This window comes from Hippoglossus stenolepis, chromosome 4, assembly GCF_022539355.2.
Source record: "Hippoglossus stenolepis isolate QCI-W04-F060 chromosome 4, HSTE1.2, whole genome shotgun sequence".
In the NCBI taxonomy this organism is placed as follows: Eukaryota; Metazoa; Chordata; class Actinopteri; order Pleuronectiformes; family Pleuronectidae; genus Hippoglossus; species Hippoglossus stenolepis.
This window is the reverse complement of record NC_061486.1, coordinates 27,189,150-27,195,149: the sequence shown is the minus strand read 5'-3', so window position 1 is coordinate 27,195,149 and position 6,000 is coordinate 27,189,150. Positions and strand designations below refer to the sequence as shown.

Genomic DNA, 6,000 nt, shown 5'->3' with positions numbered 1-6,000 from the left:
GAGTTTTAATTTTCCCAATCACATAATTAAATTCCCCCTCTGCCCATCCACTACAAGCACACAAGCAGACAGACAGAGAGAGAAAGAGAGGTGGGGGCTATGAAGACCATCATTTACCCCGAACCCCGACATTCAACGGGTACAACAACAAGCGGAGAAAGCAGAATCGCGGGCTGACCTTATATATACAGTCTATGGGGCTGACCAGCGAGAGAAATGCACGTCCGTGTGAACAGCCAGGCGGCTGCGCGCTTGAGAACGGCGCTGCGCTGCCTCGCAGCGGCGCTTCCGCGTCCGGTGTAAACCCGGCGTAACGAGTGGGGGGGCTCGGTGTGTTCGTGCCAGTGTTACAGTAGTGCTGAACACTGCGGAAGTCTTCCACACTGCTGGCTGTGTGGCGTTGACACAAATTCCAGCTCATGCACGGGAGAGCGAGCGGTCGCTCCCGAGCAGCTGCTGCAGCCTCCCAGTCCCAACGATCCAGACAAATGCCACATGTGAGTGAATCGCGGGCTGACCAGCGGAGAAATGCTCGTCCCGTGTGAACAGCCCGGCTGCGTGCTTGGGAACGGCGCTGCGCTGCCTCGCAGCCTCGCTGCCTCCGGTGTAAACCCGGCGTAACGAGTGTGGGGGGACGGGGGGGGATGAGGTGGGGGGTGGGCCAAGGCCATGTAGGGAGACTTCCAGTTCCTTGTTACGACACAAAACACAGGAAGCTCAATCGAGTCACTCAAGCATGACGTCTCTGACTTAGAGGAACCATAACAAAACGAGTGTTTTTTCCCCAGAGTTTTTGGGTTGGTAGACATGCCAGATACCCACATTAACCTGTAGAAGCACTAACAAAGTGGAATTTGCATGCTATGTCCCCTTTAAATGCAAGATCTATGTGAAGCTAATCCATAATGTCTTCCTGATTAGTTGAAGAAATTGATTGATCTCGGGTCAATTTACAACACGACTCCGCTGCACTAATGAGCACCATTTTGCATCTAATAGCATGATCTCTGAGCAACAGGTTTATGAAGGAAATTCAACTACAATCACACTGATAATGAGATTATTAGATTACGTTGCAAGGTCTCGAGCCTAAAGCACCTTATGACAATATATGTAGTGAATTGGCGCTGTACAAATAAAATTGAATTGAATTGAATCAAGAAATTGCCAAAAAATATAAATATTTATATAACGTTAATATATATATATATATCCTCCCTTGTTCTGCTCCGTCCGTCCTCACACTGACACATTTGATCACTGTTCTCTTTCACTCTACTGACATGAAAGATATTTTCCTTTGATGGACTTACATTTAATCTTATCTATGAATGTCATGCCTCCTTTTTCCAAAATCATCCGTGCAGTAGCACAGTTTATGCTACATATAATTTGGACATTTGTTACCATTGAGTGTTTGCAGTTGTGCTTGTGTAGCTCAGCAACAGCAACTCCCTGTAATATAAATATTTAAGCATTACAACTTATAGGGCTGGGCGATAAAACAATATCACTAATCCCAATAGCAATGCAAATAAAATATTTATCGATATAATTATGAGGGATATCTACCTCAGATGTTTTACTGTTGATCAGTGTTTGTCATTCTCTGCTCATAAAGAGTTTAAAGCCACAATCTTCATTCAGGAGCAAAAATCAGTCTAAACTTATTTAAAAATATTAATATGACATTTATCGTGATAATTATCAATATCAACTGATATGATCGTTTTTTTCTTGATTTACATTTTCACTGTACTGCCCAGCCTTACAACGTTTTCTTTTCTTTTAAATAACAACATTACAGCTTATTGTCAATAACCTCATGTAATAAGTCTGGAATTGTGGAAGGCATTGTTTTATTAAATGTGCAGTATTGAACATGGTTGCACAGATTTTGATATTGACTTAAACTTGCATCAAAAATGTATTAGTGCCCGAAGGGGAGGTTAAACACAATACTGACTTACAGTATTATCATCCTAAAGTGGACACGGCTCACATGTTAACAAATATGAGCCTGTAGATGGAGCAACATTACCTTTCTCTTGACATCATGTTCGTGGTCACCATATGTAAATCCAACATTCACTCTCACATTTTCCCACTTTCCTCTAAATCTAACCACTAGCTAGTTCAGCCTCTTGGTGCTGTGCAAATCGGGTACAGTGATTTTTATCAGAGAAATAGTTAAGTTGCAGGCTATAAAAGCCTCCTGTACACTCCTCCCTTTTTTTTAATACATAAATCATCTATGTCGCCAAGTATCATGCAACCTTCCTGCCCACAGGCTACTTTGACTCAAATTGGTCCCGCAGAACCGGAGCCATTGTTACCATGGATACAGCTGTGTTTAAAGCCGATCAGGAAGCCTGTGGGTAAGGGGCATGACATTTCCGACACTGACCAATTAGAACAAACTGGGCTTTCTCTGAGCTGGGCCAAGAGCTGAAATGGAGCGTTGGAGGGAGAAAAGAGAAGCTGCAACGTTCTTGGTATGATTTACATTGCCATGAACATGGTTTAGAATACCAGGTAATATCAGAGATTTATTACAGATATTTCACTCTTGGTGTTAAGTCCAGAATTGTTCATTTATTCTAATAAAAATTATAGTAACTTGAATTTATACAGCGCCTTTCAAGAGACCCAAGGTTGCTTTACAGGTGTTCTGGTCACTAGGGATCAAATGATGGTATAGTACAGTGAGTGAAGTATAAAGTACTGACTGAATAAAAGTGGATTTTAATTTAAATTTCTAAAGTTACATAACTCATCTTTTCATCCTTACATTACATTCAATACTTCAGCCCTGGGGACGTCAAAGCCATACATACACACTGGTTTACGCCGTCCCTCCATGCAGCGAATTTCCATTAAGCACAAATGGTGCTTTCAGGGACACCTCACATGTAGCACACATACAGGAGCATGCTCTGGCCCTGGGCAGCTGATACCATTGCATTTGTGTAGAGGAGACATTTTTCAAGGATGTTGTTTTCCCCGCAAACACAACATTCACAGTGTCTTCTGCACAGTTTCCTTCACCTCCATCTGCACTATGTTGTTTCATATAGGTTTGAATGTGGAGAGGGCCATGGTTTTACATAGCCCTCATAACTGTTTTTGTTACAGACACAGCACATGTTTTGGATATTAACAAACACTGTGTCCTCTTTCAGTCTCTTATGTTCCAGGGGTTTTTCACAAACTCAAAGTTGGGACCCAGGTCATTGTTGACATGTGATCCGGTTAGTTTTGGTTTCAGATTGTAATTTAGGGAGAGTACGTCCTGTCATCATCACCTACATGGGCTGCATCTACCTACCAGGGTCGGCGATTGGCTAAATCCATTTTTTTGGGTGGTGATGGTTTGGGCGATTTTGTCATTTTATTTTGCAAACACAATGGTCTGCCTGCTCGAAAATTCATTCAACTCTATAAATAATAAAGAGAAAGAGAAATAACTGACAGTACACATTATATATATTCATTCATTCATTCAGTCCATCCTGACTCTGCTTGCTCACTTTTCTCTGGGCGTATACAGTTTATCGCCAATCAACAGTTGTTGGACAAACTGTAGCCAATTGGGAAAATAATTTCCCAACCCTACCTATACGTTACATTTATTTGATGGACTTGTATCTGAGGTGGGCGTGTTGTAACTTTTTCAAGTTCATAGAAAAAGAGTTGTCTTTTCATTTAAATGGAGAAAATTTATGAACTGTTTACTCTGTTGCTACTGAAATATCATTATGGTTTTTACTTCCTGCAAAATGACAGTGCTCATCTTTCAAACATCATATCATTGTAGGCAAAGACTGCAGCCAATGCTACGAGGTGCTTCTTTTTCTTCTTCTATTGTTTAACTTCCTGCAGTTGGCCCGAGGGTTCAAACTATCAAAAAAGTGTTTCCACACTGCAAACAAACCTGTTTAGCTAGGAGACAGGATTAATCAATAGAGAGGTCATGTTTATTAGATAGTTGTAGTGATGCATAAATAAATAAGTAATTGTTGATTACAGCTCTATACCATCCATCATCAGCGAGATGAAAATAGAAAGAGACTGTAAGTTAATATAGGCACAAAGGCCATGTATATACGTTTTATAAAATATTAAGATTCAAAAATTTTTATATTCAATATCTATTTAAACACATGTATGTTTTCAATTTAGTTTACAGTATTACACTGAGAGCGTAAACCAGTGACATGCTGGTAAAACACACTCCTGCACACTCGTGTTATTAGATTACACTCAATCCAATAGGTTCTTCCCATAGACAGCTGATCATTTCTATCGATCAATTCTTCAGTGGTCATACAATCAATGAAACTAAATCTTATCCATCAAATCAAGGTAGACTATGATGACTTTAAGTTTTAGATCAATGTTAAGAAGTCACTATATAGGCCTTAATGTACTGTCTTCCACTGGAGTGGATTTCACACAGCAGCAATGAGAAAACATTTACTGTGAAACACAAAAGTATAAAGTGTGAAGATTGTACTGGATGGTGCACACACAGCCACAGGTTGTTTTTATAGGCTAATACAGAGTTGTGTGAAAAGTCTGACCTCTGTGAACCTACATGAAAAACAGATTTAGGTTGGAGCCATTCAACAGTGCAGCTTTTCCACACAGCCACAGAGCCATGCTGAGAGCCACTGGGGTCAGAGGTCGGGAACAGTCACGGTGCAGGATGACACTAGTGGTTTTCTGTACAACAGAGCAGCATTGGACGAACTGTTGTTTACTTCAGTGATGTGTTTACTGGTTTGTGTAAACTGTAGGAAGTACCTGTCACCTGCAGGTCTTCATCCAACCAGGTCACTATTGCTGTGTCCTCTTTTACCATAGCTCCCTGCAACATCCAATACTGATCCACTGAGTCAAAATACTGTATATCTGCAGTAGCATCATGTTGAGACACATTTACAATGGGCAGTTGCATTAAATAGCTAAACAATAAATACCTACCAGGAAAAGAAACAATAAAAGAAAAAAATAATGAGAAGTTTAGGGATGGATCTTGATAAAAAAGAATAAAAAGGAAAAGCAGAGCGAGAGAGAGAAAAAAGGGTGTGAAATGTAACATGGCCCATAGCCAGACTCGGCTGTTTGGGTTAATGTGTAATGAATAATAACCACCTCCCCACAGTTCACCCCAAACAGTCATTTATATTTCAATCATTCCCAACATTGCATCCAATTTTTTTTTAGTTTTCTCTGTGGAAATAGGCTTTCAAAGAACAACTTTCCTGGCACAAACACACACACACACACACACACACACACACACACACACACACACACACACACACACACACACACACACACACACACACACACACACACATGCATAAACTGAAAATGGGTGGTACTGAGACTTTTTTCACGGTTGGCAGGGCCACACTACACTAATTAAATCTATAAATTGTTTCAAATTTCATCACTATCATATAAGTGTCAATTAAATTGGTGAAGATATTTGCATTGAGCTCATAGTGAGTAGAGGAGTTGTCCTGCAGAGCAACAAAAACCAAACTTGTTTTATTGTGAGCTTTAAAAGCTCTTGCTCCTGCTCATCTGCAAATCCAGTAGAAATGTAAAAATACAACCATACAATACATTAAAAATTACAGTAAAAATAACACGTTGACAATTTTTTGAGGATTACTTTTGGATTGGCTCCCGATTTGTTTTACATTATCTCACAATAGTTTCCTGTTCCTTTTTTATTCTGAACATGTCTGTTATTGGGGAAAACAAGAAATGACCATGTGTGTGACGAGGGTCAGACTGAAAGGATTCAGAAGGAATAGAAAACATATTAGGAGGTAACGCAAAACAATTTATAAAGCAAAGGAAGCGCAAATGAAATCCTCAAACAATTCTCGCTGTGACCCTTGTTGGGCTCCCTAGCATTAGAGTCACAAGAGTTTCTAATATTCCAACTCTGTCATTGAGCCATTTAAATAGAAAGGACAAAAA

General features: G+C 40.1%; 1 protein-coding gene across 1 annotated transcript in view; it reads left to right on the top strand.

The window, feature by feature from the left end:
• Positions 1 to 6,000, top strand: part of lrrc75a (leucine rich repeat containing 75A) — a 62,785-nt gene that overhangs the window by 15,584 nt on the left and 41,201 nt on the right. The gene's annotated exons all lie outside the window — the stretch shown is intronic.